Source organism: Canis lupus, chromosome X (assembly GCF_011100685.1).
Source record: "Canis lupus familiaris isolate Mischka breed German Shepherd chromosome X, alternate assembly UU_Cfam_GSD_1.0, whole genome shotgun sequence".
Taxonomy (NCBI): Eukaryota; Metazoa; Chordata; class Mammalia; order Carnivora; family Canidae; genus Canis; species Canis lupus.
Genome location: NC_049260.1, coordinates 11986299 through 11998922, shown reverse-complemented (window position 1 = coordinate 11998922; position 12624 = coordinate 11986299). Strand labels below are relative to the sequence as shown.

The following is a 12624-nucleotide window of genomic DNA, read 5'->3' as shown; positions in this document are numbered from 1 at the left end:
CCTTAAACACCGGATCCTCAGTTCCCTCATGTGTAAGATATTATAACAACAGCAACTGTGAAGGTGCCATGTTGAGGGTGAGAGAAATAATCCAGTAGATCTAGTTCATGGCAGGAAACTCTTAATGACTGTGTTCTAGCAGCACTGACTAATGTAGTTGCTAGTCACATGTTTCTTTTTTTTTTTAAGATCTTATTTATTACACACACACACACACACACACACACACACACACCACAAATAAGCAGAGCTGCAGGCAGAGGGAGAGGGAGAAGCAGACTCCCTGCTGAGCAGAGAGCCTGATGCGGGACTCAATCCAGGACCCTGGGATCACGACCTGAGCCAAAGGCAGATGCTTAACCAGCTGAGCCACCCAGGTGCCTCGATAGTCTACAGAAATTAATAGAACATTCCATTTCTCATCAGCACTAGCCCCCCTTTCAAGCGGTCAATAGCTACCTATGTCTGGTGGCTACCGTGTTGGATAGTGCAGATGTAGAACATTTGTATCATCACAGAATGCTCCATTGGACAGCACTGTTCTGTATCATGAACTTTGAATTTACACCACCACCAGAGCTTAGGGCTGACCAAAAGGATTCCCTTTGAAGTGGAAGCACTCCCCGGATGTTTATCTGTGCAGGTGAGAGTCAGGTGAGGCCCTTGGAAGGGCATCCTTTGTTCACCAGAGATAGAAAGGGGTGATGTTTGTTTTCCAAATTAAGATAGCCTATCTAGGAGCCAGCTATCTTAGCTCTGAAAAGATGGAAAGTTGGAGCGAAGGGAAACGTCTAGAGAGGGCTCTGTTCTTTCCACAGTGCCCTCAGCCCGGCAACGACAGGAGGGGCGGGAGAGGATTCTGGCTTTGAGTCAGCAGAGGAAACATTCTCTGGAGGTAGAGTTCAGAAAGGACAACTAATCTGTTTTCCAAATAGATTTTCGTAAATAACTGACAGGGGATGGGCTGCTTCTATCTCAGTATTAACCCAAATAATGGATTTTTTTTTAAAGATTGTATTTATCTATTCATGAGAGACACAGAGAGAGAGGCAGAGACACAGGCAGAGGGAGAAGCAGGCTCCTTGCAGGGAGCCCGATGTGGGACTAGATCCCAGGTCTCCAGGATCCCGACCTGAGTTGAAGGCAGATGTGAGGTGAAGGCAGACGCTTGACTGCTGGGCCACCCAGGCGTCCCATCAAATAATGGGGTTTAATCATGAAAACTTCTAGGGTGCTTGCTTGTTTCTCTGATATTCTAATCCGGATCACAGAATGGCTAAGGCAGCTTTAAGTGGAGGGCGGAGTTTGTTTTCTTTTTTCCTTTCTCTGTTTGCCTTGTATTTTCCACTCTGAAAGAACATTATGGCCTCATTTCCTGGTGACTACGATTCAAGTTGAACTCTGTGGAACAGGTATGTCACCTTGAAACTTGAAATTAGATTAAATTTTCAGTCGTCTGATTGGCAAGCCTTGGACTTAAAGAACTTGGCAACTTGCTAAATTTGCAGAAGCGTCACAGCTTAAACGTTGCGCCTCTGTTTTAGGAGTTCGGAAAACAACAATTAAATTACCTATGATGATTGATGTTAAAGTTTCCAGAGTATTTGGGGCTGATTTGTAGTTCTGTTTTCTGGTTATTGAAGTTGCATTAACTATTAGCACTTAGCACTGGATGGCGCAGTTTCTCATCACATGCTGTTCTTTCAGGGGCTCCGTAGTCACCTCTGTCTAGCAGCTGCCATACTTGACAGCACAGAGAGAGAACATTTCCATTACTGCAGAAAGTTTCATGAGATGGCACTGGTCTTTATCATTAACATTGATTTCATTAAAGGACCAGACATTAAGGCTGACCACAACCATTCCCTATGCAAGAACATGCTTTTCAAGTGAGCTTAGTATCAGACCAGCTTAGGGAGCTGAAGTGTAGGATTTCATGTCTACAAACTTAAGAAGCAAGACCGTTGTTAATCAGGAATCAACACAGACTCTATTTAGACAGGAAAGTCTTGTCAACAATGCTGTTATGGGGATAGGCTTGCTCGTGCAGATGAAAAAGGTAAACTCAGTGCAGCACATGCAAATAAAAGTGCTAGCTTGCTGTCCTTGGAGCATAAATTTATGTTGTCTTTTAGATTATGGGGGATATAATATGACCTGATATTCTGGGTTTTTTTCATTGCTTGCTCTTAAATTCAAGAGAGTGAGCTGGCTGGTGATACACAAGAGTTGGGTTTTGGTCACAGAGCAAAGAGTTAAGGTATTCAGATCAGAACAGGATCGACATAGTTCTAGAGGACATATCCTGCTAATGGAACCAGTTATCTTTGGGTAATTGTTAAAGGATTGAAAGCCTGTGCAATGGATGAAGCACACAGCCACTACAGCACTCAAAACATTTCAAAGAGATGGGCTCTGTGCATAAAAGGAATCAAGATGTACAATATAAGATAGGATAAGGAAAGAGTTACCAAAGCTAAACATATGTATACTCTATGCTCTGGAATTTCGCTCCTGGGTAAATCCTCAAGAAAAATAAAGCATATGGAAAATACATGGACAAGAATATTCATAGCAGCTTAGCTGCCTGCTGTGCATATACTTGGCTCATAATAAGTGCTCAATAAATGTGAAATTGGATTGAATCTTTAGATTTCATGTTTGGCTTCACAGATGAAGAGACACATACTAGTTGTACATATTTATTCATCAGTTTGGATTTCTAACCTACACTATGGGTTACTTTAAGCAAAGCCAATTTATTAACAATTTCCATTTCAATCTATTATTACTTTAATAAAATATCAGATTGAGCTCTTTGGGATAATTTTTTTCAAGTTTTTATTTAAATTCCAGTTAGTTAAAAAACAGTGTAATATCAGTTTCAGGTGTAGAATTTAGTGATTCATCACTTTCTATACAATAGCTGGTGCTCATCACCCTCCTTAATCGCCATCACCCATTTAACCCATCACCCCACCCACCTCCCCTCTGGTAACCATCAGTTTGTTTTCTATAGTTATGAGTCTGTTTTCTGATTTGCCCCCTTTTTTTCTCCCTATGTTCATCTGTTTTCTTTCTTAAATTCCACATATGAGTGAAATCATACGGTATTTGTCTTCTCTGACTTATTTGGCTCAGCATAATACACTCTAGCTCTATCCACATCACTGCAAATGGCAAGATTTCATTCATTTTTAAAAATATGTATTTATTTATTCATGAGAGAAAAATAGAGAGAGAGAGGCAGAGACACAGGCAGAGGGAGAAGTAGGCTCCACGCAGGAAGCCCGATGTGGGACTCGATCCCAGGTCTCCAGGATCACACCCTGGGCTGAAGGCAGCACTACACCGCTGAGCCACCCGGGCTGCCCCGATTTCATTCATTTTTTTGGCTGAGTAATATTCCATTGTCTATATATACCATATCTTCTTTATTCATCAGTCAATGGACATTTGGGCTCTTTCCATAATATGGCTGTTGTTTTTTTTTTTTAAGATTTTATTTATTTATTCATGAAAGACACAGAGGAGAGAGAGAGGCAGAGACATAGGCAGAGGAAGAAGCAGGCTCTATGCAGGGAGCCTGATGCGGGACTCAATCCCAAGTCTCCAGGATCAGGCCCTGGGCTGAAGACAGGCACTAAACCACTGAGCCACCCAGGGATTCCTTTGGCTATTGTTGATAATGCTACAAATGTTGGTGTGCACGTATGCCTTCAAATCAGTATTTTTGTATTCTTTGGGTAAATAGCTAAGAGTGCAATTGCTGAGTCATAGGGTAGTTCTATTTTTAACTTTTTGAGGACCCTCCATACTGTTTCCCACAGTGGCTGTGCCAGTTTGCATTCCCACCAACAGTGCGAGAGGGTTCCCTTTTCTCTACATCCTCACCAACACCTGTTGTTTCTTATGTTGTTAATTTTAGCCATTCTGACAGGTGTGAGGTGGTATCTTATCACAGTCTTGATTTCTATTTCCCTGATGATGAGTGATGTTGAGCATCTTTTCGTGTGCCTCTTAGCCATCTGAATTTTTCTTTGGAAAAGTGTATTCATATCTTCTGCCCATTTTCTAACTGGATTATTTGTTTTTTGGGTATTGAGTTTTATAAGTTCTTTATAGATTTTGGATACTGACCCTTTATCAGATTTATCATTTGCAAATATCTTCTCCCATTCTGAAGGTTGCCTTTTAGTTTTGTTGATTGTTTCCTTTGCTGTGCAGACTCTTTTTTTTTTTTAATTTTTATTTATTTATGATAGTCACAGAGAGAGAGAGAGAGAGAGAGAGGCAGAGACATAGGCAGAGGGAGAAGCAGGCTCCATGCACCGGGAGCCTGACGTGGGATTCGATCCTGGGTCTCCAGGATCGCGCCCTGGACCAGAGGCAGGCGCTAAACCGCTGCGCCACCCAGGGATCCCGCTGTGCCACCCAGGGATCCCTGTGCAGAATCTTTTTATCTTGAAGTCCCAATAGTTCATTTTTGCTTTTGGTTCCCTTGACCCAGGAGACATACCTAGTAAGAAGTTGTTGGGACACCTGGGTGACTCAGCGGTTGGGCGTCTGCCTTCAGCTCAGGATGTGATCCCGGAATTCTGGGATCAAGTCCCGCATCGGGACTCCTGCATGGAGCCTGCTTCTCCTCCCTCTGCCTATGTCTGCCTCTCTCTCTGTGTCTCTCATGAATAAATAAATAAAATCTTTAAAAAAAAAAAGAAGTTCCTATGGCCAATGTCAAAGAGGTTACTGCCTATGTTCTCCTCAGGAGTGTTGATGGTTTCCTGTCTCACATTTAGGTGTTTCATCCATTTTGAATTTAGGTTTTTTAAGATTTTTAAATCTCAAAATTAATTAATTTTTAATTAATTAATTAATTAATGAAGAGAGCACAAGCAGGAGGAGGAGCAGAGGAAAAGGGAGAGAGAGAACCTCAAGTAGACTCCATGCTGTGAAACCCAATGTAGGGCTTGATCCCATGACCCCAAAATCATAGCCCGAGCCAAAATCAAGAGTTGGATGCCCAATCCCCGAAGCCAACCAGGCCCCTCATTTTGAATTTATTTTTGTGTATGGTGTAAAAAAGTGGTCCAGTTTCATTCTTTTGCATGTTGCTGTCCAGTTTTCCCAACACCATTTGTTGAAGAGACTTTATTTCCATTGGATATTCTTTCCTGCTTTGTCGAAGACTAGTTGACCATATATGTGGATTCATTTCTGGGTTTTCTATTCTGTTTCATTGATCTATGTGTCTTGATCACTATAGCTTTGTATATAACTTGAAGTCCAGAATTGTGGTGCCTCCAGCTTTCCTTTTCTTTTTCGTGATTGCTTTGGCTATGTAGGGTTTTCTGTGGTTCCCCACAAATTTTAGGATTGTTTGGTCTAGCTCTGTGAAAAATGCTGGTGGTACTTTGACAGGGATTGCATTAAATGTGTAGATTGCTTTGGGTAGTATAGATATTTTATTTTATTTTATTTTATTTATTTTGTATAGACATTTTAATGTCTAATTGTTCTTTCAATGCTTTTCATCTCTTTGTATCCTTCTTCAGTTTCTTTCATAAGAGATCCATAGTACAGATCTTTTACCTCTTTGGTTAGGTTTATTCCTAGGTATCTTACGGTTTTTGGTACAGCTGTAAATGGGATCAATTCCTTGATATCTTTTTCTTCTGCTTCTTTATTGGTGTACAGAAATGCAACAGATTTCTGTACGTTGATTTTGTATCTTGCGACTTTACTGAATTCATGTATCAGTTCTATCAATTTTTTGGTGGAGTCTTTTGGGTTTTCTAAAATGAATATCATGTCATCTGCAAATAGTGAAAGTTTGACTTCTTCCTTGCCAATTCGGATGCCTTTTATTGTCTTCTGTTGTCTGATTGCTGAGGTTAGGTAGTCCAGTATTATGTTAAGTAACAGTGGTGTGGGATTGGACATCCATATCTTATTCCTGACTATAGAGGAAAAGCTCTCAGTTTTTTCCCCATTGAGAATGATATTAGCTGTGGGTTTTTTGTATATGGCCTTTATGATGTTGACGTATATTCCCTCTCTCCCTACTTTGCTGAGGGTTTTTATCATGAATGGAGGCTGTGCTATATCAAATGCTTTTTCTATATCATCATATGGTTCTTATCCTTTCTTTTGTCAGTGTGGTGGATCACATTGATTTGTGACTACTGAACCACTCTTACAACCCAGGAATAAATCCCACTTGATCATGGTGAATGATTCTTTTAATGTACTGTTGGATATGATTTGCCAGTATTTTGTTGAGAATTTTTGCATAAATGTTCATCAGAGATATTGGCCTGTGGTTTTCTTTTATAGTGGAGTCTTTGCCTGGTTTTGGAATCAGGGTATTGCTGGCCTCATAGAATGAATTTAGAAGTTTTCCTTCCATTTCCATTTTTTGGAATAGTTTGGGGAGGATAGGTATTAACTCTTCTTTAAATGTTTGGTAGAATTCCCCTGGGAAGCCACCTGGAACTGGACTTTTGTTTGTTGGGATATTTTTGATTACTGATTTAATTTCTTTGCTGGTTATTAGTCTGTTCAATTTTTCTATTTCTTCCTGTTTCAGTTTTGGTAGTTTATATGCTTCTAGGAATTTATCCATTTCTTCCAGATTGTCCAATGTGTTGGCATATAATTTTTCATAATATTCTCTTATAATTGTGTTTCTGTGGTGTTGGTTGTTATTTCTCTTCTCTAATTTGTGATTTTATTTATTTGAGGTTTTTTTTTCTCTTTTCTTTTCGATAAGTCTGGCTAAGGGTTAATCAATTTTATTAATTTTTTCAAAGAACCAAAAAAAAAAAAAAAAAAAAAAAAAAACCAAAGAACCAGCTCCTGGTTTCATTGATATATTCTACTGTGGATTTTTGTTTCAGTATCATTTATTTGTGCTCTAATCTTTATCATTTCCCTTCTTCTGCTAGCTTTAGGCTTCATTTGTTGTTGTTTTTCTACCTCCTTTAGGTGTAAGGTTAGGTTGCTTATTTGAGATTTTTCTTGCTTCTTGAGGTAGGCTTGTATTGCTATAAACTTCCTTCTCATGACCACTTTTGCTGCATCCCAGACTTTTGGACTATCATGTTTTCATTTTTATTTGTTTTGCATGCATTTTTAAATTTCTTAATTTCCTGGTTGACTCATTCATTCTTTAGTAGGATGTATTTTTTTTTAAAGATTTTATTTATTTATTCATGAACGACACAGAGAAAGGCAGTGACACAGGCAGGGAAGGGGAGAAGCAGGCTCCATGCAGGGAGCCCGATGTAGGACTCCATCCCGGGTCTCCAGGATCACACCCTGGGCTGCAGGTGGCGCTAAACCGCGGCTGCCCAGTAGGATGTTCTTTAACCTCTATGTATTTGTGGTCTTTCCAATTTTTTTTAAAAGATTTATCTATTTATGATAGACAGAGAGAGAGAGAGAGAGAGAGAGAGAGAGAGAGAGAGAGGCAGAGACACAGGAGAAGGGAGAAGCAGGCCCTTGCCGGGAGCCTGACGTGGGACTCGATCCCGGGACTCCAGGATCGTGCCCTGGGCCAAAGGCAGACGCTAAACCGCTGAGCCACCCAGGGATCCCCCTCCAATTTTTTTTCTTGTGGTTGACTTCAAGTTTTATAGTGTTGTGGTCAGAAAATATGCATGGTATGATCTCAATCTTTTTGTACTTGTTGAGGGCTGATTTGTGACCCAGTATGTGATCTGTTTTGGAGAAGGTCCCATGCGCACTTGAAAAGAATGTGTATTCTACTGTTTTAGGATAAAATGCTCTGAATATATATCTTAACTCCATCTGGTCCAGTGTATCATTCAAAGCCATTGTTTCCTTGTTGATTTTCTGCTTAGATGGTCTATTGATTGATGTAAGAGAAGTGTTAAAGTTCCCCACTATTATTGTATTATTATTAATGAGTTCCTTTATGTTTGTTATTAGTTGTGTTATATATTTGGGTGCTCCCAAGTTGGGATGCATAAATACTTAAAATTGTTGGATCTTCTTGTTGGATAGTCCTCTTTATTATGATATAGTGCCCTGCACCTCTTATTAGAGTCTTTGGTTTAAAATCTACTTTGGGGCAGCCCCGGTGGTGCAGCGGTTTAGCGCCGCCTGCAGCCCAGGGTGTGATCCTGGAGACCTGGGATCGAGTCCCAGGTCGGGCTCCCTGCATGGAGCCTGCTTCTCCCTCTGCCTGTGTCTCTGCCTCTCTCTCTCTCTGTGACTATCATAAATAAATTTAAAAAAATTAAAAAAAAAAAAAAGGAAATGCTCCAAAGGACCAATGGAGATATTGATGGCAAACGTGTTAGGAAGGAAAGGGATGTACTAGACTTAACTATAGGGTAGGGTGGGGACTTCTTTATGTTGAACCATCAGGGGAAGGCCTCTCTGATTCAAAGAAATGTTGTTTGTTTATTTATTTTTTAATTTAACTTCAAATAAGTAACGTATAGTGTATCACCCAGTTAGCCCATGTTCCCATCCCCCCTTCACTCCAGCAACCCTCAGTTTGTTTCCTATGATTAAGAGTCTATTTTGGTTTGTCTCCCTCTCTGATTTTGTCTTGTTTTATTTTTCCACTCTTCTCCTATGATCTTCTGTTTTGTTTCTTAAATTCCGATTATAAGTGAGATCATATGATCACTGTCTTTCTATGATTATATTATATATTATATTATATATATATATATATAAATACCACATCTTCTTTATCCATTCATTTGTTGATGGACATCTGGGCTCTTTCCATAGTTTGCTATTGTGGACATTGCTGCTATAAACTTTGGGGTGCAGGTGCCCCTTCAGATCACTATATTTGTATCCTTGGGGTAAATCTCTAATAGTGCAATTGTTGGGTCGTAGGGTAGCTCTACTGTCAAATTTTTTAAAAAGTTCCATAAAATTAACAAGTCAGGAAACGACAGATGTTTGTGAGGATGCAGAGAAAGGGGACCCTCTTACACTATTGGTGGGAATGCAAGCTGGTGTAGCTATTCTAAAAAAAAGAGACAACATTTAAGCTGAAGCTGGATTAGCCAGAAGCAGCCTTCAAGGGGAAAATGTTCCAGGAGGACATGGCTTTTGGCAGGATGTCCTCAGTGGAGGGAAGGGCTGATCTTGCTGCCAGGCAGTATGAGTGCCAGCAACACTGCTGTCAGGAGGCTGAGTGATGAGGGCTGCCTAATGAATAAGGATGTGTTTAGGATGCAGTTCAATGGCTGAGCCCTATTCTCCAGTACTGCCATAAGGAAGCCTGCATCCTTACAAAAACAGGCTTCCCCTGTGGGAAAGGGTACCACAAAATGCAAGACAAGATTGAAAACAACTTTGTAGAGACACTGCCTCTCTCTCTCCAGCATGAGGGTGGATGGAACACACCAGCAGTTGGCAACTGCCTCAGGTTTTAACTCTTCTACCCTAAACGGTCTTTGGGTGCCAGTGAGGGACAAAAATTAACCCTGGAGATAGCTGCTATGGGATGAATGGCATTCCCTGAAAATTCATATGCTCAAGTCCTAACCCCTGGTAGCTGAGAATGTGATTGTATTTGGAGATAGGGTCCTTAAAGAGATAATTCATCTAAGATGAGGTCATATAGGTGGGCTTTAACCCAATATGGTGTTCTTACAAGAAGAAGAGATGAGGACACAGATGTGCCCAGAGGAAAGCCCAGGTGTGACAGGAGAGGACAGCCATCCACAAGCCAAAGGAAGAAGCCTCAGAAGAAATCAGCCCTGACCACACCCTGATCTCAGGCTTCTGGCCTCCAGCACTGTGAGAAATTACATTTCTGTCATTCAAGCCACAGGGTCTGTAGTGTTTGCTACAGCAGCCCTAGCAGACTAGCCCAGTGGCAGATATCCATTTCCGGGATGGCTTCAGGGATCCAGATCTGGAATATTACTGTTTATTACTTATTTTTCCTCATTACTGATTTTATGAATATTGTAGAAAATCTGAAGACACCAAGATGTACAGAATTGAACAGTAAAAAGTAACTCACTAAAGACAATCAAATAAAGAGAATAATGAATAGTCTCGCTTTCATTCTGCCTTTTACCCAGTCCTTACTACAATATCTCTTACATCAAGCTTGAGCTCCTCCAGTGATACAGAGCTCAGGATCTCCCGAGGATGCTTTGGCATACTTGGCAACCAGTGGTTGGCATATCCTTGATCCAGGACACCCTTGACTGACTATGCAAGAGGATGTTTTTCCTGGAGAGAGGTCCTGGCTGTGTCCATGCAGGACAGGTGGGACAGCTGAACTGGTCTAGTCACCTTCACCCAAGCAGGCAGTGGGAGAGAGAGCTGGAGGGTCAGAGGGGCAGGGGCTGTGGGCCTGCAGAGAGGGCTGTGGTGTTTCCACTCCCTTCCCCACAGGACAGGACCGGGTGGGCATGGGTTCCAGCCCATATGCACCATGCAGCCAGGTGGGGTGCTGACAACTGCATCCGTTCTGATGAGCTGTGGCACTTGCCACACTAGCAATCATGCGCTTTGAGTGATACCTTTGCTTGTGTCCCCGTCTACCTCACGTCAGACAGAGAATCACTCACAGAGAGTGGAGCTGTCTGTAGAAGAGAGACTGGCATATTATTTCCCCGTCAGATGCTCCCCAACGTGCACGATGGTGAGCCCAGTGCCTGAGGGCGTAGGTACCATGAACAGAAACAGAGCCTGCCTTGTAGCTGGAGAAGTCTAAAGGTGAAAGGCTGATTCAAGCTCCAGTGACTGGGTTGAGAGAGGAGAGCTTTGCAAGTAGTCTGCCCTGCAGTGTGTTCCTGGGACCAAGTGAAGGCTGCAGGAGGGAGCTGGAGGGACCCCCTGCCTTTGGGGCTGAGAACCCACTGCAGGGAAAGGAGGAGGCGGTGACGTGAGGCTGGGAGAGCACCACTGAAGGCCTGGGAGTGGGTGGGATGGAGGGAGGTGGTGAGAGTGCATCGCCCACGTCAGGGAAGATGCAGTGTGGAGGTGCCCAGGCAGGTCCCCAGGGGCCCCACAGGTGCTCTGAATGGAGAACCTGAGGATGCCCACCACAGCAGAGGAGAGGACCCCCACAGCAGAACAGCCGGGGGGGGGGGGAGGGTGGTCCTGCAAAGAGCCCTGGCTAAGGATAAGGAACTTTGCTGTTTCCTTCTGTAGATGCCCACAGCTCTCTCCCCTCTTCCTTGCCATTCCTAGAGGAGAGAGAATGGAGAGGGTGGGGGGAAGGAAGTGGAGACAGGCCGGGTTGGGGGGAGGAGTGAGCAGAGTAAGTAAATCAGTTGAGCACCCTGCTTAGGCTGCCACTGCTGGAGGGAGAGGAGCTGTGTGCCAGAGGCAGGAAGACAGCTTTGATCCCAGTTTCAATCCCACTGCCCTCAACTCTTTCTGAAGTCGAAGTGACTGGAAAGCTCCACCAGTTGCTGCAGATGCTGCCAAGGAGTGAAGGAGAAGGAGCTGACAGGGCAGCCCAAGGCAAAGGGGTGAGAAGCAGAAACCTCTGCGCATCGTGGTCTACTGAGGCCGGCCTGGGGAGCTGCATGGCTGTGGTTGAATGCACAGACTTGAACCTGTCCCAAAGCCTGCTGGGATCAAGGTGACAGGGAAAACCGAGGCTCACACAGCATCGCGCCCACACCGAGGAAGCCGGGCCTGGGGGCCATGATAGGAAAGTGGACCAAATGTGACAAAAACAAGACAACTCGTTCAATGTCCTTACTTAAATCTTGATATCAAGTGGTTTTCTTGCTACTACTTGGATTTAAAAAAAAAAAAAGATTTATGTATTTCAGACAGAGACAGCAAGTGGGAAGAAGGGCAGAGGGAGAGAGAGAATCTCAGGCAGACCCTGCTGAGCATGGATCCTGACCCAAGGCTCTACTTTATGATCCTGAAATCATAACCTGAGCTTAAATTAAGAGATGGTCACTTAACCTGACTTAGCCACCCAGGAGCCCCTGACTCCTGGATTTTTTTTTTAAGGAGAAAAGAAGATGTTGAAAAAATTTCAATGACAGGACAGGAAGTTCTGATTTCTTTTTTTTAAATATATATATTTTTTTATTTATTTATGACAGTCACAGAGAGAGAGAGAGAGAGAGAGAGGCAGAGACACAGGCAGAGGGAGAAGCAGGCTCCATGCACCGGGAGCCTGATGTGGGATTTGATCCTGGGTCTCCAGGATTGCGCCCTGGGCCAAAGGCAGGCGCCAAACCGCTGCACCACCCAGGGATCCCTGGAAGTTCTGATTTCTTTAGACCAGGTTACATGAAGATTTCTTATGAATTTGAAGAAGATGGCAACTAGGTGTTTTCAAGTTATTACAATAAGATTTAGGCCAGATTTAAAAATAGTTTCACAGAAATTTTTAAATGTTGAGGGTTGTTTCTAGGGAAATATAATCTAAGGGTAAAGTCTAATCTACTTCCCAAGTAAGTTGGGAAATGTACTTTGGCTTTAGGGTAATTTATACTTTTGCAAGAGAGGGAAAAGTCTTACTGAGGCATGGCTTTTTTTTTTTTTTTTTTTTTTCTGGGCTCCACAGTGTAGGGTATGGAACCGATTTCTTCCTCTGCCTAATTATTCAAGGATAAGTCTTATGATCTAAAAGGGACACATGCT

General features: G+C 42.6%; 1 protein-coding gene and 1 long non-coding RNA gene across 5 annotated transcripts in view; one reads left to right on the top strand and one right to left on the bottom strand.

Moving 5' to 3' along the window:
* The window catches only part of CA5B (carbonic anhydrase 5B), a 133473-nt gene that overhangs the window by 86425 nt on the left and 34424 nt on the right, over window positions 1–12624 (bottom strand). The window lies entirely within an intron of this gene.
* Window positions 1166–12624, top strand: part of LOC119878055 — a 37381-nt gene continuing 25922 nt past the window's right edge. The window contains exon 1 of the long non-coding RNA XR_005386160.1: window positions 1166–1412. This is a non-coding gene — a long non-coding RNA (uncharacterized LOC119878055). The remainder of the gene's footprint in view (window positions 1413–12624) is intronic.